The sequence below is a fragment of the Oncorhynchus kisutch genome, linkage group LG21 (assembly GCF_002021735.2).
Source record: "Oncorhynchus kisutch isolate 150728-3 linkage group LG21, Okis_V2, whole genome shotgun sequence".
Classification (NCBI taxonomy): domain Eukaryota; kingdom Metazoa; phylum Chordata; class Actinopteri; order Salmoniformes; family Salmonidae; genus Oncorhynchus; species Oncorhynchus kisutch.
Window position 1 is genome coordinate 29,429,795 of NC_034194.2, and position 23,967 is coordinate 29,453,761.

Here is a 23,967-nt window from a genome sequence, read left to right on the forward strand (position 1 = left end):
TAATACTGTGAAAATACGACAATTATGATCATTTCCTTTTAGTGTAACAGCTGTTTTGAAAAGACCACCCGAAACCAGGCGTTGAATTAGTTGATTGACCAATAAGAAAGAGAGTTCCAAACATCTCTGCCGATAACAGCTAGTTTTCAGTTTTCCCCTCCCCACTCAGACCACTCCCAGACAGTCCTAGCTAAATTATTGCTTGAGAAATTAATATTTGCTAAGAAACATTTTTAAATGATTTGATATTGAGATAACAACGGCTGCATTGGGCCTTTAAATGTTCCCTTCTCTGTCCTCACAGGCCAAGATATGAGTTTCACCCACTGAAGTTACTTCATGTTGAACTGGTAAGTTGGAGAGTTATATTAGACTTAATACCTATTGGTGTTAACAGTGAAACCGATGGTTGTTGTTTATACTCTTAGTCTTTTCGGTGGTCTTTGTAGAACTTCCTCGGCTATTGCATATGAAACACACATCATGTTAGATGACGTTTCTCTGTAGAGTGGAAATCATTTTTGGGGGTTGGTAAACATGTTTGTGAACTACAGCCTGCCCTTAATGACAGAGATACACATCCTATGTAATCTATACATGTAGGAGCAGGAGATCTTCTCTGTACTGTTGAATGTGGGAGGAGTGGAAACAGAACATTATACAGTATCTGTTGTGTGTAAATATCATCTCCAGCCACCCACTTTTTCTTCTTTATTTATAGGAAATGTATCAGGTTGTGTCCGTATTTTAAACTGAGTGGACAATCATTTGATCACTATCCAAGCCTATTTTAAACTGTGAGTGGACAGTCATTCACTATCCAAGCCTATTTTAAACTGTGAGTGGACAGTCATTCACTATCCAAGCCTATTTTAAACTGTGAGTGGACAGTCATTCACTATCCAAGCCTATTTTAAACTGTGGGTGGACAGTCATTCACTATCCAAGCCTATTTTAAACTGTGGGTGGACAGTCATTTAGTCACTATCTAAGCTCAGTGCCATCTTCTCAAATCAAAATCAAACATTTGTCACAAGAGCAGACTCAGATGAGGAGACGGGGATGAAGTAACCAAGGTATTTATTGACACACGGGGGAGATGGAGTGCAGGTCAGTGGAAGCTTGGGCGGGAAGCTGGAAACCAGGTGGAGGCTGAGGAGGCTGAGGCTGGAGCGAGAGGGGATGGGACAGGGTACGTGGGTCCGGGGGAGAATCCAAGGGAGCAGTAGAGTGGGGAATCCAGGACAGAGTAGCAGGATGACGAGACGTGGGACTGGAGACAGGGACCAGAGTCAGATTGGGCAGAACTGTACCTGAGAGAAAAACAGAGTCAGGCAAGGAAAACAGGCACAACAATGAGCCGAGAGGGTGGAGGAGCTGCTGCAGGAGGAGACAGGGGACTGGAGCAGACCGGTTTAATCAGGGATACATGGAAGGTAGGATGGATCCTGAGAGAGGCTGGGAGTTTCAGGCGCACGTCAGAGGGGTTAATGACCCGGTCAATTTCAAAGGGACCAATGAATCGGGGGCAAAGTTTCTTCGATGCTTCCTTCAATGGCAGGTCCTTCGATGAGAGCCTTTTGACCCGGGGTGTAGACTAGAGCAGAAGCCCGGCGACAGTTGGCTTGAGACTGGGTCCTGTCGGAAGCACGAAGAAGGGCAGCCCGGGCCTTCCTCCAGGTACGGTGACAACGCCGCAGATGATCCTAGACAGAGGGAACCGCAAGGGGGGTTGGTAACCCAGAGCACACTCGAAGGGTGACATACCTGACGAGGCGTTGATGAGGGTGTTGTGGGCATCTTCAACCCAGGGTAACTGAGCGCTCCAGGAGGAAGGGTTAGCAGAAGTCACGCAACGTAGGGCAGTCTCCATCTCTTGGTTGGCCCGTTTGGTCTGGGGGTGATATCCAGAAGAAAGACTGACATTGATACCAAGAGCTGAGCAGAAGGATCTCTGAACCTGGAAACTGGGGTCCTCTGTTGGAAACGATGTCAGATGTCAACATGCTTTGTAAACAACAGGTGAAATGTATATTTATAGGCCCTTCCCTACAATGCAGAGAGAAAGAAAATAGAGAAATAATATAAAAGTAAATCACGTAATAATAAAAGTACTAATAAATACACAATGAGTAATGATAACTTGGCTTGTGCAGGGGTACGAGGTAATTGGGGTAGATATGTACATTCACTATATATACAAAAGTATGACACCCCTTCAAATGAGTGTATTTTGTTATTTCAGCCACATAAAATTTGAGCACACAGCCATGCAATCTCCATAGACAAACATTGGTAGTAGAATGGCCTTACTGAAGAGCTTGGTGACTTTCAATGTGGCACCGTCATAGGATGCCACCTTTACCAACAAGACAGTTTGTCAAATGTATGCCCTGTTAGAGCTACCCCGTTCACCTATAAATGCTGTTATTGTGAAGTGGAAATGTCTAGATGCATTAACAGCTCAGCTGCGGAGTGGTAGGCCACACAAATTCACAGAACTGGACCGCCGAGTGCTGAAGTGCGTAGCACATAAAAATCGTCTGTCCTCGGTTGCAACACTCACTACCGAGTTCCAAACTGCCTTTGGAAGCAGCGTCAGCACAATAACTGTTTGTCGGGAGCTTCATGAAATGCGCAATGCCAAGTGTCGGCAGGATGTGGTGTAAAGCTTGTTTCATTGGAAACACGTTCTCTGGAGTGATGAATCATGCTTTACCATCTGTCAGTCCGACGCACCAATCTGGGTTTGGTAGATGCCAGGAGAACACTACCTGCCTGAATGCATAGTGCCAACCGTAAAGGTTGGTGGAGGAGGAATAATGGTCTGGAGCTGTTTTTCATGGTTCAGGCCCCTTAGTTCCAGTGAAGGGAAATCTTAATGCTACAGCATACAATGACATTCTAGATGATTCTGTGCTTCCAACAGTTTGGAGAAGGCACTTTTCCTGTTTCAACATGACAATGCTACTGTGCACAAAGCGAGGTCCATACATAAATGGTTTGTCGAGTTCGGTGTGGAAGAACTTGACAGGCCTGCACAGAACCCTGACCTCAACCCCATCGAACACCTTTGGGATGAATTGGAACGCCGACTGCGAGTCAGGCCTAATCACCAAACATCAGTGGCCGACCTCACTAATGCTCTTGCACAGAACCCTGACCTCAACCCCATCGAACACCTTTGGGATGAATTGGAACGCCGACTGCGAGTCAGGCCTAATCACCAAACATCAGTGGCCGACCTCACTAATGCTCTTGTGGCTGAATGGAAGCAAGTCCCCGCATGTTCAGTCCACCATCAGCTCCTTTGTCTGGCTGAAGTTGAGGGAGAGGTTGTTGTCCTAGCACCATACTGCCAGGCCTCTGATCTCCTCCCTATAGGCTGTCTCATTGTCGTTGATGATCATCCCTACCACCGTTGTATCATTGGCAAACTTAATGATGGTGTTGGAGTCGTGAGTGGCCACGCAGTCGTGGGTGAACAGGGAGTATAGGAGGGGACTAAGCACACACCCCCGAGGAGCCCCCTGGTGAGGGTCAGTGTGGTGGATGTGTTGTTGCCTACCCTCAACACCTCCCTCTGCAACTGGATCCTGAACATCCAGACTGGCTGCCCCCAGGTGGTGAGTGAGGGTAAGCAACAACACATCTGCCAGGCTGTCCCTCACCACCTGGGGGCAGCCCATCAGGAGGTTCAGGATCCAGTTGCAGTCCCAGAAACCTTAGCTTAGTGATGGGCTTGGAGGGCATTTTGGTGTTGAATGCTGAGCTATATTCAATGAACAGCATTTTCACATAGGTGTTCCTCTTGTCTAGGTGGGAAAGGGCAGTGTGGAATGCAATAGAGATTGTGTTATCTGTGGATCCGTTGGAGCGGTATGTGAATTGCAGTGGGTCCAGGGTGTCTGGGATGATGGTATTGATGTGAGCCATGACCAGCCTTTCAAAGCATTTCATGGCTACAGCTGTGAGTGCTGTGGGGTGATAGTCATTTAGACAGGTTACCATGGTGTTCTTGGGCACAGGGACTATGGTGGTCTGCTTGAAACATGTAATCCATTATAGTTTGCAAGCCTTGCCACATCCAACGATCATCAGAGCCGATGTATTAGGATTCGATCTTAGTCCTGTATTGATGCTTTTCTTGTTTGATTAGTCGGGCATAGTGGGTTTTCTTATACGCATCTGGTTTAGTGCCCGCTCGTTGAAAGCGTCAGCTCTAGCTTTTAACTCAGTGCGGATGTTGTCTGTAATCCATAGCTTCTGTTTGGGATATGTACGTACAACCACTGTGGGGAAGACGTCGTCAATGCACTTATTAATGAAGCCTGACCACTTCTGTATTTAGCGTGTCACTGGTACTTCCTGTTTGAGTTTTTGCTTGTAAGCAGCAATCAGGAGGATAGAGTAATGGTCAGATTTTCCAAATGGAGGGTGAGGGAGAGCTTTGTATGCGTTTCTGTGTGTGGAGTAAAGGTGATCTGCAGTTTTTTTTGCCTCTAGTTGCACAAGTGACATGCTGGTAGAAATGAGGTAAAATGGATTTCAGATTCCCTGCGTTAAAATCACCGGCCACTAGTAGTGCCTCATCTGGATGAGAATTTTCTTTGTTGCTTATGGCCCTATACAGCTCATTGAGTGCAGTTACAGTTCCAGCACCGGTTTGTGGTGGTAAATAGACAGAAACATAGTATGATCTACAGCTTATAATGAGGTATTCTAACTCAGGCAAGCAGAACCTCGAGATTTACTTAATACACCTCACCCCTCTTGAGCTTTTACACAACGCTGCCATTCTGTTCGTCTGATGCAGAAAAACAGAAAAAACAGCTAGATGTATATTATCCATGTCCTTCTTCAGCCACGACTCGAAGAGACATAGGATTTGAAAGTTCTTCAGGTCCCGTTGATAGGATAGTCTTGAACGGAGCTCGCCTAGTTTGTTCTCCAGTGATTGTACACTCGCCAATAGAACGGAAGGTAGAGGCAGTTTATGTACTCGCCGACGTAGTTTTGTCTGGGTGCCATACTAAGGAAATGCCCTCTATAACAGCATTGTCAGCAGTTAAATGCAACAACAAAACATTAATAAAAGCAATCTATTAATGTGGTTTTTGAACTCTATCATTTGTTTACAATCTTGATAGCTGTACTTTTAGTTTATTGGCCATTAGCCAATCAGCATTCTCAAATAACATGAATGCATCCAACTGGTATTTACGACTTTACAACTGGTAAATTCCCACCTCCAACACGTTTACAACCGCAGCATTAAGAGAGAACTTGAGAGACCCAACATAACAATCCTGTCACAACATGCCAGGAACATTGTGAATGCTAAACATTGTGAATGGCATTTCATTTTCCTGCTGAACCCGAAACCGAACCAAACTGTGACCCCAAAACCGCAATATGTACCAAACTATGGCTTCAGTGAACCGTTACACCCCTAACATGTTCGCTACCGTTCAAAAGTTTGGGGTCACTTAGAAATGTTCTTGTTTTTGAAAGAAAAGCACATTTTTTGTCCATTTAAAATAACATCAAATTGATCAGAAATACAGTGGTCATTGTTAATGTTGTAAATGACTATTGTAGCTGGAAACGGCTGATTTTTTATGGAATATCTACAGAGGCCCATTATCAACTGTACAGAGGCCCATTATCAACAACCATCACTCCTGTGTTCCAATGGAACATTGTGTTAGCTAATCTAAGTTTATCATTTTAAAAAGGCATCTGAGCTCAATTTCGAGTCTCATAGCAAAGGGTTTGAATACTTATGTAAATTAGGTATTTATTACCACAAATATTTTTAAATGTACTCCTAAATTTCTTTGTGTGCGCCTACGTTTTTCAACTTAGGTGAACACATACTCCTTGTAAAAAAAAGTCACCATAGAGCCCTGTGTGTGTGTGTGTGTGTGTGTGTGTGACATAGAGAAAGAAAGATAGAGATGTCCCTCCAACAGATGTCTGGTGTTAACTCATATCAATATTGCTTCTTTTAATAAAATATTTGGCCAAAGTATCTAGTCGCCTCAGCATCAGATGACATCCCCATAGCTGTGAAATTACCTCAGGTTGGAAGACACACACACAAACACACGTACACACACGTTTTACTATCCTTGTGAGGACCAAACAATTTATTCCCATTCAAAATCTTATTTCTAAACCTAACCCCAAACCTTAACCTAACCCAAAACTTAACACCAAACCCTAACTCCTAAACCTAACACCTAATCCTAATTCTAACCCTAACCCTAAATTTAAGCCTAAAATAGCCTATTTCCTTATGGGGATCTGCAAAATTTCCCCACTTGTGCAAATGTTCCTTGTTTTACTGTCCTTATGAGAACATCTGGTCCCCACAAGGATAGTTAAACCAAAACACACACACACACACACCTCTCCACTCACATTGGCTCTCCACCCGTGCCCCAATCCACTGTGGGAATCTGTACATGTGAAGGCAATTTGCATTTCCAATTACTGTGGGAACCTTTGCTCCAGAACACAGAACATGTCCTTTTCTCGTCTCTGTCCTCTTCAGGATAGCTATTATTACCCTCAATGAAATGACACTGACACACTGAGAATGATGTTAAACATCACACAGTTTACTGTTACATAGCAACACACACACACACACACACAGCTCCTTACTGTACCAGGATTATGGCCCATTCTTAATAGGCCTAAATACTCAGACTGCTGCAAATATAGAGATTGTGTATCTCAGAAAGAGTTGAAAAGGGAACGAGGGCGAGTGAGGAAGATGTCTGTTAAAGTAAAGAAGCATTGTGGAAGTGGAAAGTCCGGGGAGAAGATAGTGGAGAGGAATGGAGATAAGTAGAGGGAGGAAAATAGAGGAGAGGAGGGTTAAAACAACATTTCCCTCTTAGTCTGAATGCTGCTCAAACACGACTGGCTGCCTCGAACAAGGCTGATTTTTTGCGTATTCCTAACCAATTGTATTTTTTTGTTTGTTTCTTTGCGTTGTCTGGAACGTATTATTTTTTACTTATTTTGTGCATAATGTTGCTGCTTCCGTCTCTTATGACTGAAAATAACTTCTGGACATCAGGACTGCGATTACTCACCACGGACTGGCAGAATCCTTTTTTCCTTTAACGAATCCGACGAGCCCAGACAGACTATTTACAGTACCAGACAAAAGTTTAGACGCACTTACTCATTCCAGGGTTTTTCTTATTTTTTTTGCTATTTTGTGATCACAACTACATTTATGGAATCATGAAAAAGTGTTTAACTACTCCAAATAGATTTTATATTTGAGATTCTTCAGAGTAGCCACCCTTTGCCTTGATGACAGCTTTGCACACTCTTGGCATTCTCTCAACCAGCTTCACCTGGAATGCTTTTCCAACTGTCTTGAAGGAGTTCCCACATATGCTGAGCACTTGTTGGCTGCTTTTCCTTCGCTCTGCGGTCCAACTCATCCCAAACCATCTCAATGGGGTTGAGGCCGGGTGATTGTGGAGGCCAGGTCATCCGATGCAGCACTCCATCACTCTCCTTCTTGGTCAAATTGGGCCTCGAGCTGTGTTTTGGGTCCTTGTCCTGTTGAAAAACAAAAGCCCAAAATAGAGGGGATGGTGTATCGCTGCAGAATGCTGTGGTAGCCATGCTGGATAAGTGTGCCTTGAATTCTAAATAAATCACAGACAGTGTCACCAGGAAATCACACCCACACCATAACACCTCCTCCTCCATTCTTCACTGTGGGAACCACACATGCAGAGATCATCCGTTCACCTACTCTGCGTCTCAAAAAGACACGGCGGTTGGAACCAAAATCTCTAATTTGGGCTCATCAGACCAAAGGACAGATTTCCACCGGTCTCATGTCCATTGCTCATGTTTCTTGGCCCAAGCAAGTCTCTTCTTCATATTGGTGTCTGTTACTTGAAGTCTGTGAAGCATTTATTTGGCTGCAATTTCCGAGGCTGGTAACTAATGAACTTATCCTCCGCAGCAGAGGTAACTCTGGGTCTTCCTTTCATGTGGTGGTCGTCATGAGAGACAGGTAACGCTAATGAACTTATCCTCCGCAGCAGAGGTAACTTTGGGTCTTCCTTTCATGTGGTGGTCGTCATGAGAGCCTGAATGCGCTTGATGGTTTTTGCGATTACACTTGAAGAAACTTTAAAAGTTCTTGTAATGTTCCACACTGACTGACCTTCATGTCTTAAGTAATGACTTTCGTTCTCTTTGCTTATTTGAACTGTTCTTGCCATAATTGGGAATTGGTCTTTTACCAAATAGGGCTACCTTCTGTATACCACCCCTACCTTGTCACAACCCAACTGATTGGCTCAAATACATTAAGAAGGAAAGAAATTCCACAAGATACACCTGTTAATTGAAATGCATTCCAGGGGACTGCCTCAGGAAGCTGGTTGATTTGTTTAACACTTTTTTTGGTTACTACATGACTCCATATGTGTTATTTCATAGCTTTTATGTCTTCCCCGTTATTCTACAATGTAGAAAATGGTTGGAATGAGAAGGTGTGTCCAAACTTTCGATTGTTACTGTATATATATATATTACTTTTGACTGGTACTGTGTGTGTGTGTGATATATATATATATAGGTTATATATATAGGTTGTAGTCATTAAAACTCCATTGCTAACCTTTATTGCGCATTTTAAAACACTTCCTTCTTTCCCATTTTTGACAATCATCTACAGTTGAAGTCAGAAGTTTACATACACTTAGGTTGGAGTCATTAAAACTCGTTATTCAACCACTCCACAAATTTCATGTTAACAAACTACAGTTTTGGCAATTCGGTTAGGACATCTACTTTGTGCATGACACAAGTCATTTTTCCAATAATTGTTTACAGACAGATAATTTCACTTATAATTCACTGTCCTAGCCAGTCTCCAGATCTCAACCCCATAGAAAATCTTTGGAGGGAGTTGAAAGTCCGTGTTGCCCAGCAACAGCCCCAAAACATCACTGCTCTATATGAGATCTGCATGGGGGAATGGGCCAAAATACCAGCAACAGTGTGTGAAATCTTGTGAAGACTTACAGAAAACATTTGACCTCTGTCATTGCCAACAAAGGGTATATAACAAAGTATTGAGAAACTTTTGTTATTGACCAAATACTTATTTTCCACCATAATTTGCAAATAAATTCATTAAAACTCCTACAATGTGATTTTCTTTTTTTTCTCATTTTGTCTGTCATAGTTGAAGTGTACCTATGATAAATTACAGTCCTCTCTCATCTTTTTAAGTGGGAGAACTTGCACAATTGGTGGCGGACTAAATACTTTTTTGCCCCACTGTAGGCCTACCTTCAAACTCAAGCCTTTTTGCTTGACATCGTGGGAAAATCAAAAGAAACATTTCACATTCTTAAAATAAAATGGTGATCCTAACTGACCTAAGACAGAGCATTTTTACAAGGATTAAATGTCAGGAATTTTGAAACACTGGGTTTAAATGTATTTGGCTTAGGTGTATGTATATATATACTGTATATGAAAAAACAAAATGTTCTATTAGCCTGTGGACTACCGATGCAGAAACAAACAGAACATGTAAACATACAAAAACTCAGTCGCTTGTTGTGACCCTGAGTCTACTGAGTTAGTATATTGGTCGAACTGAACCAAAGCCAGGCATATGTCAATGGCTTCCTGTGCTTATTTACTTGCTACTACTTCATTTAGGCCTGCTTTAAACATGGATGCATGACATTCATATCATAACAAATGATAACATTAATACGCAAAGTTTACAAACATGCCGTAACAAATTTTATTGACACGTATTCTATATATACAAAAGTATGTGGACACCCATTGAAATGAGTGGTTTCGGCTATTTCTGCCACACCCATTGTTGACAGGTGTATAAAATCGAGCACACAGCCATGTAATCTCCATAGACAAACATTGGCAGTAGAATAGCCTTACTGATGAGCTCAGTGACTTTCAATGTGGCACAGTCAACGGATGCCACCTTTCCAACAAGTCAGTTCATCAAATTTCTGCCCTGCTAGAGTAAACTGTAAATGCTGTTATCGTGAAATGGAACCATCTGGGAGCAACAACGGCTCAACCGTGAAGTGGTAGGCCACACAAGCTCACAGAACGGGACCACCGAGTGCTGAAGCGCATAAAAATTGTCTGTCCTAGGTTGCAACACACACTAGCATGTTCTAAACTGCCTCTGGAAGCAACGTCAGCACAATAACTGTTCGTCGGGAGCTTCATGAAATGGGTTTCTATGGCCGAGCAGCTGCACACAAGCCTAAGATCACCATGCGTAATGCCAAGCATCAGCTGGGGTGGTGTAAAGCTCCCCACCATTGGACTCCGGAGTAGTGGAAACACGCTCTCTGGAGTGACGAATCATGCTTCACCATCTGGCAGTCCAACGGATGCCAGGAGAACACTACCTGCCCCAATGCATGGTGACAACTGTAGAGTTCGATGGAGGAGGAATAATGGTCTAGGACAGTTTTTCATGGTTCGGGCTGTGGCAATAGTTTGGGGAAGGATCCTTTCCTGATTCAGCATGACAATGCCCCTGTGCACAAAGTGAGGTCCATACAAAAACGCTTTGTCGAGATCGATGTGGAAGAACTTGATTGGTCTGCTCAGAGCTTTGACCTCAACCCCTTCAAACACCTTTGGGATGAATTGGAATGCCGACTGCGAGGCAGGCCTAATCGCCCAACATCAGTGCCCGACCTCACTAATGCTCACTAAGTCCCCACAGCAATGTTCCAACATCTAGTGGAAAGCCTTCCCAGAGGAGTGGAGGCTGTTATAGCAGCAAAGGGGGACCAACTCCATATGAATGCCCATGATTTTAGAATGAGATGTTTGATGAACATGTGTCCACATACTTTTGGCCATAGTGTATTTGACAAGGATAGTAGTGTTTTTTGTTCAGACTAGCAGAATAACGAGGCTGAGGAATATTAGCCCCAGCGCCAGCTACAGGATGGTTTGCTGCTGCCTCATTGAACTCTCTCCTGAGCCCACACACACACACACACACAGAGCAGAGATGCAGACACACACACACACACAGCAGAGATGCAGACACACACACACAGCAGTGTTTTCACACCGGGAGGGACACACACATACTGTATACTGAGTGACACACACATACTGTATACTGACTGACACACACATACTGTATACTGAGTGACACACATACTGTATACTGAGTGACACACACATACTGTATACTGAGTGACACACATACTGTATACTGAGTGACACACATACTGTATACTGACTGACACACACATACTGTATACTGAGTGACACACATACTGTATACTGAGTGACACACACATACTGTATACTGAGTGACACACACATACTGTATACTGAGTGACACACATACTGTATACTGAGTGACACACATACTGTATACTGAGTGACACACACATACTGTATACTGAGTGACACACACATACTGTATACTGAGTGACACACATACTGTATACTGAGTGACACACATACTGTATACTGAGTGACACACACATACTGTATACTGAGTGACACACACATACTGTATACTGAGTGTCACACACATACTGTATACTGAGTGACACACACATACTGTATACTGAGTGACACACACATACTGTATACTGAGTGACACACACATACTGTATACTGAGTGACACACACATACTGTATACTGAGTGACACACACATACTGTATACTGAGTGACACACACATACTGTATACTGAGTGACACACACATACTGTATACTGAGTGACACACACATACTGTATACTGAGTGACACACACATACTGTATACTGAGTGACACACACATACTGTATACTGAGTGACACATATACTGTATACTGAGTGACACACATATACTGTATACTGAGTGACACACACATACTGTATACTGAGTGACACATATACTGTATACTGAGTGACACACATACTGTATACTGAGTGACACACACATACTGTATACTGAGTGACACACACATACTGTATACTGAGTGACACACATACTGTATACTGAGTGACACACATATACTGTATACTGAGTGACACACATATACTGTATACTGAGTGACACACACATACTGTATACTGAGTGACACACACATACTGTATACTGAGTGACACATACTGTATACTGAGTGACACACACATACTGTATACTGAGTGACACACACATACTGTATACTGAGTGACACACACATACTGTATACTGAGTGACACACACATACTGTATACTGAGTGACACATACTGTATACTGAGTGACACACACATACTGTATACTGAGTGACACACACATACTGTATACTGAGTGACACACATATACTGTATACTGAGTGACACACATACTGTATACTGAGTGACACACACATACTGTATACTGAGTGACACACACATACTGTATACTGAGTGACACACACATACTGTATACTGAGTGACACACACATACGGTATACTGAGTGACACACACATACGGTATACTGAGTGACACACATACTGTATACTGAGTGACACACACATACTGTATACTGAGTGACACACACATACTGTATACTGAGTGACATACACATACTGTATACTGAGTGACACACACATACTGTATACTGAGTGACACACACATACTGTATACTGAGTGACACACACATACTGTATACTGAGTGACACACACATACTGTATACTGAGTGACACACACATACTGTATACTGACTGACACATACTGTATACTGAGTGACACATACTGTATACTGAGTGACACACATACTGTATACTGAGTGACACACATACTGTATACTGAGTGACACACTGGCAGCAGAGAAGTGTAATTAGAGGAAGAGGAGGAGGTTGTTTACTAAAGCAGAGGTTACCATGGACCCCTTCCTACAACACACACACACACACAAACATTCACCCACACACCAATTTACACGATGCATTCCCCAGGATTGGATCCACCCCCATGCAAATTAGCCAGAAAATGACCAAAACACAGCTTTTAAAAATCTCTGTCTCTGTGTTTATGTCTGTGTGCCTGTGTGCGTGACAGTGGTTACTAGTGGTGGTAGGTAGAAACAAGGTGGGTCGAGAGATGACGGAATGGAGTTATGTAAATGCTGAGCAATCAACACTTATAGCGTACTCCTTACCAATATTCTATTCACAAAATACAATGAAGACCATGCTGTGCACCAGGAGTGTTGGATAAAGTGTTACAAAACAGGTCCTTGTGATAGTAAACCCAGACCAGACCTGACTCCCTCCCTGCACACTAATGGTGCTACTAATTAGACTGTAGAGGGGCACTGTGTGTGTGTGTGTGTGTGTGTGTGTTATTAGACAGAGAGCCCCTGACCTCATTAACAGGCAGCCTTCCACCAGTTATTTAACCTTTATTCAACTAGGCAAGTCAGATAAGAACAAATTCTTATTTACAATGACGGCCTACCAGGGAACAGTGCCTTGTTCAGGGGCAGAACGACAGATTTTTTACCTTGTCAGCTCGGGGATTCAATCCAGCAACCTTTCGGTTACTAGTCCAACGCTCTAACCACTAGGCTACCTGCCGCCGCATCTGCTCTATTCCTTTACACTGGAGAACATCTCTCTAACAATCTATTCTCTATCGTTCTTCCTCTCTCTCTCTCTCTCTCTGCCTCTCTATCTGCCTCTCTCTCTCTGAATCTCTCTCTGAATCTCTCTCTGCCTCTCTCTCTGCCTCTCTCGTTCTCTCTCTGCCTCTCTCTGAATCTCTCTCTGCCTCTCTCGTTCTCTCTCTCTCTGCCTCTCTCTCTGCCTCTCTCTCTCTCTGCCTCTCTCTCTGCCTCTCTCGTTCTCTCTCTCTCTGAATCTCTCTCTGCCTCTCTACCTCTCTCATTCTCTCTCTCTCTGAATCTCTCTCTGCCTCTCTCTCTGCCTCTCTCAATTTAATTCAAGGGGCTTTATTGGCATGGGAAACATGTTAACATTGCCAAAGCAAGTGAAGTAGATAATATACAAAAGTGAAATAAACAATAAACATTGCACTCACACTCTCTCTGCCTATCCTCTCTCTCTTTGCCTTTCTCTCTGCTTCTCTCTCTCTGCCTCTCTCTCTGCCTCTCTCTCTCTCCTCTCTCTCTATTCTCTGTCTTCATCTGCATTCTCTATATGACTTGTTAAGCAGACTATTGTAAATGTGTGTAGTGCTCTCCACAGAGAGGCTTGTGGCGTTGTGTCCAGGTCTATCTATTTCATTATGACTAGAATGGAGCTATAATGAATTGTTCTTACCCTGTCTGAGGAGTCTTACTGCACTCATAGTGATGGCCTGAACATTAGAAAGTCGTGCTGCGATGCCCTGCCACTATCAGAGGCCTAGATTGTGGGCTAAGAATGTACTGTATAATGTACCACTACATACTGTTCAGTTCACATAGCCTAATGTAGACCCTGCAGGCACACACGTACAAACACACACATACGCATACACATACTTACATATGTACATACACACGCACATACACACAAACGCACATACACATACTCACATACTCACATACTCACATATGCACATACACACACATACACACACATACACACTCACATACACGCACATACACGCACACACACAGAGCACATACACACATACACCATTCACAGCTCCTAAGCACTTCTACATACTATGTATCAGTATGACATCTAGACGAGGTGTGTGTGTGTGTGTGTGTGTGTGTGTGTGTGTGTGTGTGTGTGTGTGTGTGTGTGTGTGTGTGTGTGTGTGTGTGTGTGCAAGCAAAACATTTTAGCGGCCCCCATCGTGACAACGAAAATAAGAAATGTACGTTTGAAAGTTAATTTCCTGCAATTCTACACATTTTGTAATGGGGCGGAGGGAATATTTAGCAATTTTTTAACTCATTTCAAGCAATTCTACCCGTTTTGCCATGGGGCAGAGAGAAAATGTTTAAGTTTTGCAGCAAAGTTTCTGCAATTCTACACAATTTGCCATAGGGTGGAGGCAAATGTTTGCAGTTTTTAATATGGTAACTGATTATCAATTTGAAAATAAAAGAGAGCCGCACACTGTAGGAGCTCAGATGCAAAGATTCAACCACCAATGTTTCGACAGCCAAGGTGTCTTCATCAGGGTATATCAATAACTGACGACCACGGTCGGTAATTCCACCATGTTTACTACAAGTTTAGATAGCTGGCCACTAGACTAACTTATGGAAAGGCGACCATCGCTCTCTCCCAGAAGCTTGGCTGGTGTGTAAAACCCGCAATTTCAGACAAACAAAAGGTGCAATGGGGACGCACTAAAAAAGATGTTGCATAAAACTTCATTATTCGTATAATTTGTAGTTGTTTGTATTTTACCCCCTCGATCTCGTCTCATCACTGCAACTCCCCAACGGGCTCGGGAGAGGCGACGGTGGAGTCATGCGTCCTCCGAAACATGAGCCGCCTAACCGCGCTCCTTAACACCCGCCAGCTTAACCCGGTAGCCAGCTGCACCACTGTGTCGGAGGAAACACCGTTCAACTGTCATCCGGGGTCAGCCCACAGGTACCCGGCCCACCACAAGGAGTCGCTAGAGCGCGGTGAGCCAAGTAAAGCCCCCCTGGCCAAACCCTCCCATAACCTGGACAACGCTGGGCCAATTGTGTGCCGTCCTATGGGACTCCCGAACGCAGCCGGTTGTGGCACAGCCCGGGATATGAACCCGGGACCGTAGTATTATTATTTTTAGTTTATTTTTGTATTATTTTTGCTGTCATGGGCTAATTGAGTGAGTGCTGATGCACAACCACATGTATTCTATTATTCTAACTCTCAACAGTAAGTTGAGACCCCGACTGAGTTCCCCCCCAAAAAAAGATAATTACAATAAAACTGTTTGTTTTATTGGTCTGCAGGCCTACAAAATGGGGCCGCATGCCGCCAGTTGCCCAACCTGTGATGTAGACCATTGTATTGGCGACACCATGATGTACATTACATCCATGATGCTAGATTACAACACTACACAGCCCCATTCACATGCCCCAAAGCCTTACCCCAGCCTCTCACCATATACAGTAAGCTCATACTACACCATACAGTGCAATACGTGTGTCTGAGTAGTCTTTTCAACAGTTGTGCCTAGGAAGCATTGTTAATAGTAAGAGAGGCTGATGTCAAAGTATCAGCTCTCTCGCCCCATCTCTCGCCCCATCTCTCGCCCCGTCTCTCGCCCCATCTCTCGCCCCGTCTCGCGCCCCATCTCTCGCCCCTTCTCGCGCCCCATCTCTCGCCCCATCTCGCGCCCCATCTCTCGCCCCGTCTCGCGCCCCATCTCTCGCCCCATCTCGCGCCCCATCTCTCGCCCCATCTCTCGCCCCTTCTCGCGCCCCATCTCTCGCCCCGTCTCGCACCCCATCTCTCGCCCCATCTCTCGCCCCATCTCGCGCCCCATCTCTCGCCCCATCTCTCGCCCCATCTCTCTCCCCATCTCGCCTAGTTTCCTTTCCTCGTCTGAGTCGTCTCCTCTCTGCTCAATGATCACTGATCTGATCTGGCAGTGGAACTAATATGATGCTTGTATTTCTCCTGACCAGGAAAAAATATGTCTCAGGTTAGACCTATAGGCTCCAGACTTTTCTTGATCAGGTCATGTGACCAGGAAATACTCTTGACCCTTGTAATACAGAAAGGAGAGAAGGTAATGAAGGGATGAGAGTATTGATAGACGGACTAACATCCTTATTATATCAGCTCTTACCCCATCAGTCACTCCTCCCCTGCCCTCTTCACCCCATCACTCCTCCACAGTCTATCTTTAGAAGAGCAATATTCAATATGGTGGCCTACTGACCCCTCCATGACCTTCTCAGAACCCCAGCTGTCCTATGGGAGGCAGCTGGAGGGTGACTTACGGGGCGGGATATTCCCAGAACCATGCTCCAATAAGAACACAGCGTTTGTATAAGGTCCCTTCAGAGCCGGCCTTACTGCGGGAGGATGGAAGGACTTGAGAAAAGTGTGTCCCTCTCTCTCCGTCAGTTTTTGAGCAGGAACCAATAGTCCCAGCAGGACGTTGCTGTCAGAACACGTCCTAATGTGACACATTCTGAGATGGAGATTGTCATTATCTGGAGACATGGGCTACTTCTCTCCTTTCTTGACAGACAGACAGACAGACAGACAGACAGACAGACAGACAGACAGACAGACAGACAGACAGACAGACAGACAGACAGACAGACAGACAGACAGACAGACAGACAGACAGACAGACAGACAACCTCTCCTCACCCCAGACAGACAGACACAGACAGACAGACAGACAGACAGACAGACAGACAGACAGACAGACAGACAGACAGACAGACAGACAGACAGACAGACAGACAGACAGACAGACAGACAGACAGACAGACAGACAGACAGACAGACAGACAGACAGACAACCAACCTATCCTCACCCCAGACAGACAGACAGACAGACAGACAGACAGACAGACAGACAGACAGACACACAGACACACAGACACACAGACACACAGACACACAGACAGACAGACACACAGACACACAGACAGAGACTTCAGTCAAGGTAGTTTTATTGCTGTAACCCACAGCTCTATATTTCACAACTGAAGTCTGCAGGTATTTTACCGTCTGTCTGTCTGTCTGTACTGCAAGTGTGGCAAAGAGAACAGGAGGAGTGAAATGAATAGGCTGTTTGAAGTGTGAGAGAGATAGAGAATGAAGGTGAGTGTATGTGCGTTTGCGTGTTGTGCACCCACATGTCTGCCGTTAGTCTCTTATTCCAGCCGACACTGGTTTCCCACGTAGATGTGGATGTGATTGATTTTAAAGCTGTGTCATGCCTGACTGATAATGTAAATCTCCCTCTATCTACCAGTGTGTGTGTACGTGTGTGTGTGTGTGTTGGGATTGAGATTACCAACCTCTTATCTGCTAGACTGATCAACAGGAATCTCTGCTGCCTGCCTGACACTTCACCCCTCTGATGATGTTACCTGGAATAACACTGGCTGGGCCTAAAAATAAACCCACTGTTGTGATTGTGCCTGATGGAGAGAGTTCTCTGTCTGTAGAGAGATTGATGGAGAGACTTCTCTGTCTGTAGAGAGATTGATGGAGAGACTTCTCTGTCTGTAGAGAGATTGATGGAGAGAGTTCTCTGTCTGTAGAGAGATTGATGGAGAGAGTTCTCTGTCTGTAGAGAGATTGATGGAGAGAGTTCTCTGTCTGTAGAGAGATTGATGGAGAGAGTTCTCTGTCTGTAGTGAGATTGATGGAGAGAGTTCTCTGTCTGTAGTGAGATTGATGGAGAGAGTTCTCTGTCTGTAGTGAGATTGATGGAGAGAGTTCTCTGTCTGTAGTGAGATTGATGGAGAGAGTTCTCTGTCTGTAGAGAGATTGATGGAGAGAGTTCTCTGTCTGTAGAGAGATTGATGGAGAGAGTTCTCTGTCTGTAGTGAGATTGATGGAGAGAGTTCTCTGTCTGTAGAGAGATTGATGGAGAGAGTTCTCTGTCTGTAGTGAGATTGATGGAGAGAGTTCTCTGTCTGTAGTGAGATTGATGGAGAGAGTTCTCTGTCTGTAGTGAGATTGATGGAGAGAGTTCTCTGTCTGTAGAGAGATTGATGGAGAGAGTTCTCTGTCTGTAGTGAGATTGATGGAGAGAGTTCTCTGTCTGTAGAGAGATTGATGGAGAGAGTTCTCTGTCTGTAGAGAGATTGATGGAGAGAGTTCTCTGTCTGTAGTGAGATTGATGGAGAGAGTTCTCTGTCTGTAGAGAGATTGATGGAGAGAGTTCTCTGTCTGTAGAGAGATTGATGGAGAGAGTTCTCTGTCTGTAGAGAGATTGATGGAGAGAGTTCTCTGTCTGTAGAGAGATTGATGGAGAGAGTTCTCTATCTGTAGAGAGATTGATGGAGAGAGTTCTCTGTCTGTAGTGAGATTGATGGAGAGAGTTCTCTATCTGTAGTGAGATTGATGGAGAGAGTTCTCTGTCTGTAGTGAGATTGATGGAGAGAGTTCTCTGTCTGTAGTGAGATTGATGGAGAGAGTTCACTGTCTGTAGAGAGATTGATGGAGAGAGTTCTCTGTCTGTAGAGAGATTGATGGAGAGAGTTCTCTATCTGTAGAGAGATTGATGGAGAGAGTTCTCTGTCTGTAGTGAGATTGATGGAGAGAGTTCTCTGTCTGTAGTGAGATTGATGGAGAGAGTTCTCTATCTGTAGAGAGATTGATGGAGAGAGTTCTCTGTCTGTAGTGAGATTGATGGAGAGAGTTCTCTATCTGTAGAGAGATTGATGGAGAGAGTTCTCTATCTGTAGAGAGATTGATGGAGAGAGTTCTCTGTCTGTAGAGAGATTGATGGAGAGAGTTCTCTGTCTGTAGAGAGATTGATGGAGAGAGTTCTCTGTCTGTAGTGAGATTGATGGAGAGAGTTCTCTATCTGTAGAGAGATTGATGGAGAGAGTTCTCTATCTGTAGAGAGATTGATGGAGAGATGTCCTGTGAAATGAGAGGAGAAGGAGGAGGATGGAACACTAGAGTTATAACATGTTTAAGTCCATTTGATCTAACAGTCTAAATGCTGTCAGAGTTATCACAAAAACAGGGAGCTGATTTTCAATGGCATCTTTTCATAAGTCTTTCCATGACACTGATCCCCCCCTTCTCACACTCTCTCTCTAATCCCTCTTTCTCCCCCTCTATCTCACCATCCCCATGGTTTAGTACCATGTTCCCACAAAAACACTCACTGTCTAACATAAATATCAGCCTATACATGACATGCCTAGATTGCCTGGCGGCTCAACAAACTGCTCTCCAACTAGAGAGGCCTGTGAAAGCCACTCTACTGAGTGGTACTGCTTGATGTGCCACACGGAGCTGTTTTGACGGGCTGTGGAGGAGGCCTGTGACTGGCCTGAGAGTGGCAGAGAGGAGAGATGGAGAGCAGAGGGGAAGAGAGGTGAAGTCAATTGCATACTGTTAAGGTAGAGATGCCCATTGAATAGGAAACAATTAACTCTGGGATGCACTCTCTTCCTCTCTCTCTCACTCGCCCCCCATCCCTCTCTCTACCCCTGTCGCTCTCTCTCCCTCTGCTAATCGGCAGATGTAGCGCTAGCTGTGTGATTTTCCAGCTCATTTCCAGCAGTCATTCCTGGTTAGGGAACATTTATGACCTTGCAGCTTGTTATTAAAAGTAGATTCTGCAGAAAGGCAGAGGGAGAGCTATGATTAAAATGTTCAGATGCAGTAATGAGTATTTCAGGATGTGTGAACTTAATCTCACTTCAGTGTTTTTCCCCTGGAGGCATTAGAGCCCTCCTCAATAATGAGATGTGTTATTACTGTAACTACTCTCTCTCTCCATACAGACCGTGGTCCAGTGCTGTCCTCAGCCCTCCACTGTGCCGCCTCCTCCCAGTTCAGAGCCCTTCCGTCTATCCGGTAAGAACTATACTATAGATATAACTATGATATGCTATGCTGTCCTATAATATACTATACTATACCACTACTGTACTTGCTCCTACTATTCTTCACTTGTCAGTTATTACTACAGCTATACTCTACTCACTACTACTCACTACTACTCACTACTACTCACTCAGAGCCTAAGATTTTCACTGTACCCTGCAATCACACCTGCAACCTCTGTACATGTGACTATTTAATACTCTGAATCTACTATTACTCGACTACTTAGTCACTACACTACTGCAACTGTACCCACTTACTACTCCAACTGTAGTAGTATTTTGAGATTAGAAATAAACAGGAGATGTTTCAAGTAAACTTCCATTGTGCTACCAAGAGTTGTTTGTGAACATCTGCAGAAATCCACAGAGGTCAGGTAAACACTCAGTATTTGGTGAAAGGAGAGAAAGACATTGAGGATGGGATGAAATCAAACATGAGGCCTACTGGTGGAAAATCGTTCATTTTGCGTTTGATGCCCAGATATGGAAAAGGAGGAGGGACATCATCTTCATATATCACTTGATTTATATTAGCCAAATGAGATAAGAAGGAACATTGATTTATTAAACATCCATTCCGGTTGCTCTTTAAATTACGCTAATGTGATAGCAACATGAGAGAATATGGAACATACAAGCATAATTACCTATGCCAGCGGTTCCCAAACTTTTCAGTTTCGCTTTTGAGGACCACCATTTGTGGAGTCACAGAATTTTTGTAACATGAAATATGTTGGCTGTCAAATTTAGTCCATTTTAGCAGTGAATGTATCAAATTAAAGGCCTTGTACTAGAAAACGACCGAAAATCGTCTGGGCCGATATTTCGGGCCGATATCGGCTTTGCCGATAGTCCCTCTACATAGCAAAACTGCTGCTATGCCAGCCGCCACTTACCGCCTGAGCTACAAGCACTGCACAATGCAGAGGAATGTCTTGCTGGGAAAATCAACATCATTGCCTAGCAGCAAGTTAGCTCATTCCTCAACAGAAAGGTGCAGTATTGAGAAACAGATGAATTGACACAATTACCAAAATCAAACTCCTGTTGCAAATATTAGTTTAGTTTAATTCACTAATAATAAGACGTTGTGTTGTCGTGCCCGGACATGCATGCAATAAGCAAGCTAGCTAGCTAAGCAGATAGCTCTGTGACCTGTTAGCAAAGATTATGATAATTAACCCATTCATCTGTGGTGTTAGCTAGCAATATTAGCTACTCTGCTAGCTAGCTGGCTAGATAAACATGGTGCTAAGATATCATATAGGAGCTAATAGCCAACATAGCTAGCTAACATTAGCTGGTTATTATTTTTAACATTAACCATTTTTGGCAATGAGCCATCTGACTTGCGGTGTAACAACAGAGTTTCTGTAAGGTTAGCTATTTACTGGTGTGGCTGCAGTCGTATCCGTAAATTGACAGGTGATAGTCGAATTACAGTTGAAGTCGGAAGTTTACATACACATTAGCCAACTACATTTAAACTCAGTTTTTCACAATTCCTGACATTTAATCCTAGTACAAATTCCCTGTTTTAGGTCAGTTAGGATCACCACTTTATTTTAAAATGTGAAATGTCAGAATAATAGTAGAGAGAATGCTTTATTTCAGCTTTTATTTCACATTCCCAGTGGGTCAGAAGTTTACATACACTCAATTAGTATTTGGTAGCATTGCCTTTCAATTGTTTAACTTGGGTCTAACATTTCAGGTAGCCTTCCACAAACTTCCCTCAATAAGTTGGGTGAATATTGGCCCATTCCTCCTGACAGAGCTGGTGTAACTGAGTCAGGTTTGTAGGCCTCCATGATCGCACACGCTTTTTCAGTTCTGCCCACAAATGTTCTATAGGATTGATGTCAGGGCTTTGTGATGGCCACTCCACTACCTTGACTTTGTTGTCCTTAAGCCATTTTGCCACAACTTTGGAAGTATGCTTGAGGTCATTGTCCATTTGGAAGACCCATTTGTGACCAAGCTTTAACTTTCTGATTGATGTCTTGAGATGTGCACCAGTCCCTCCTGCAGCAAAGCACCCCCACAACATGATGCTGTCACCCCCGTGCTTCATGGTTGGGATGGTGTTCTTCGGCTTGCAAGCTTCCCCTTTTTCCTCCAAACATAACGATGGTCATTATGGCCAAACAGTTCTATTTCTGTTTCATCAGACCAGAGGACATTTCTCCAAAAAGTACAATCTTTGTCCCCATGTGCAGTAGTAGTCTGGCTTTTTTATGGCGGTTTTGGAGCAGTGGCTTCTTCCTTGCCTAGCGGCCTTTCAGGTTATGTCGATATAGGACTCGTTTTACTGTGGATAGAGATACTTTTGTACCGGTTTCCTCCAACATCTTCACAAGGTCCTTTGCTGTTGTTCTGGGATTGATTTGCACTTTTCACACCAAAGTACGTTCATCTCAAGGAGACAGAACTCATCTCCTTCCTGAGCGGTATGACGGCTGCGTGGTCCTATGGTGTTTATACTTGTGTACTATTGTTTGTACAGATGAAGGTGGTACCTTCAGGCATTTGGAAATTGCTCCCAAGGATGAACCAGAATTGTGGAGGTCTTGGCTGATTTATTTAGATTTTCCCATGACGTCAAGCAAAGAGGCACTGAGTTTGAAGGTAGGCCTTGAAATACATCCACAGTTACATCTCCAATTGACTCAAATGATGTCAATTAGCTTATCAGAAGCTTCTAAAGCCATGACATCATTTTGGGGAATTTTCCAAGCTGTTTAAAGGCACAGTCAACTTAGTGTATGTAAACTTCTGACCCACTGGAATTGTGATACAGTGAATTATAAGTGAAATAATCTGTCTGTAAACAATTGTTGGAAAAATGACTTGTGTAATGCACAAAGTAGATGTCCTAACCGACTTGCCAAAACTAGTTTTTTAACAAGAAGTGTGTAGTGGTTGAAAAACGAGTTTAAATAACTCCAACCTAAGTGTATGTAAACTTACAACTTCAACTGTAGATGATTGTCAAAAATGGGAAAGATGGAAGTGTTTTAAAATGCGTAATTAAGGTTAGCAATAGGTTTAGCAACCTAAGAATGATCCTGTAAGTTTGTGGACCAAGAATTCTTCAGATCAGCCTGTCTGAAATCGTCCCGTATTTTCAGAAGTGAGAACGCACACATTTGTTCAGACAGAACGTGCATTGTCATTTCATATTTTCCTTGTGAGATATTATGCACATTTATGGCATTGTAGCAAATGGTATTGCCATTGAGATAGTTCTCATAGTAGCAGTAGTGTAAATAGCAGCAAGTCATATGAGCGATGGAGAGAGATGTGATAGGGAGTGGAGTCTAATCAAACGCTATGCTATGCTAGCTTGCTACCGATGCCCTGGCTAGCTGTCTAAATCACCAACCCACCTCTCCACTCACTGGCCCCTTTTGATCACTCGACTAAGCAT

At 43.7% G+C, this 23,967-nt stretch overlaps 1 protein-coding gene across 1 annotated transcript in view; it reads left to right on the forward strand.

Moving 5' to 3' along the window:
• Nucleotides 1-23,967, forward strand: part of LOC109866240 (1-phosphatidylinositol 4,5-bisphosphate phosphodiesterase beta-4) — a 138,266-nt gene that overhangs the window by 7,231 nt on the left and 107,068 nt on the right. The window contains exons 2-3 of the mRNA XM_031800169.1: nt 305-350; nt 20,433-20,505. The gene's annotated coding sequence lies outside the window, so the exon portion shown is untranslated. The remainder of the gene's footprint in view (nt 1-304; nt 351-20,432; nt 20,506-23,967) is intronic.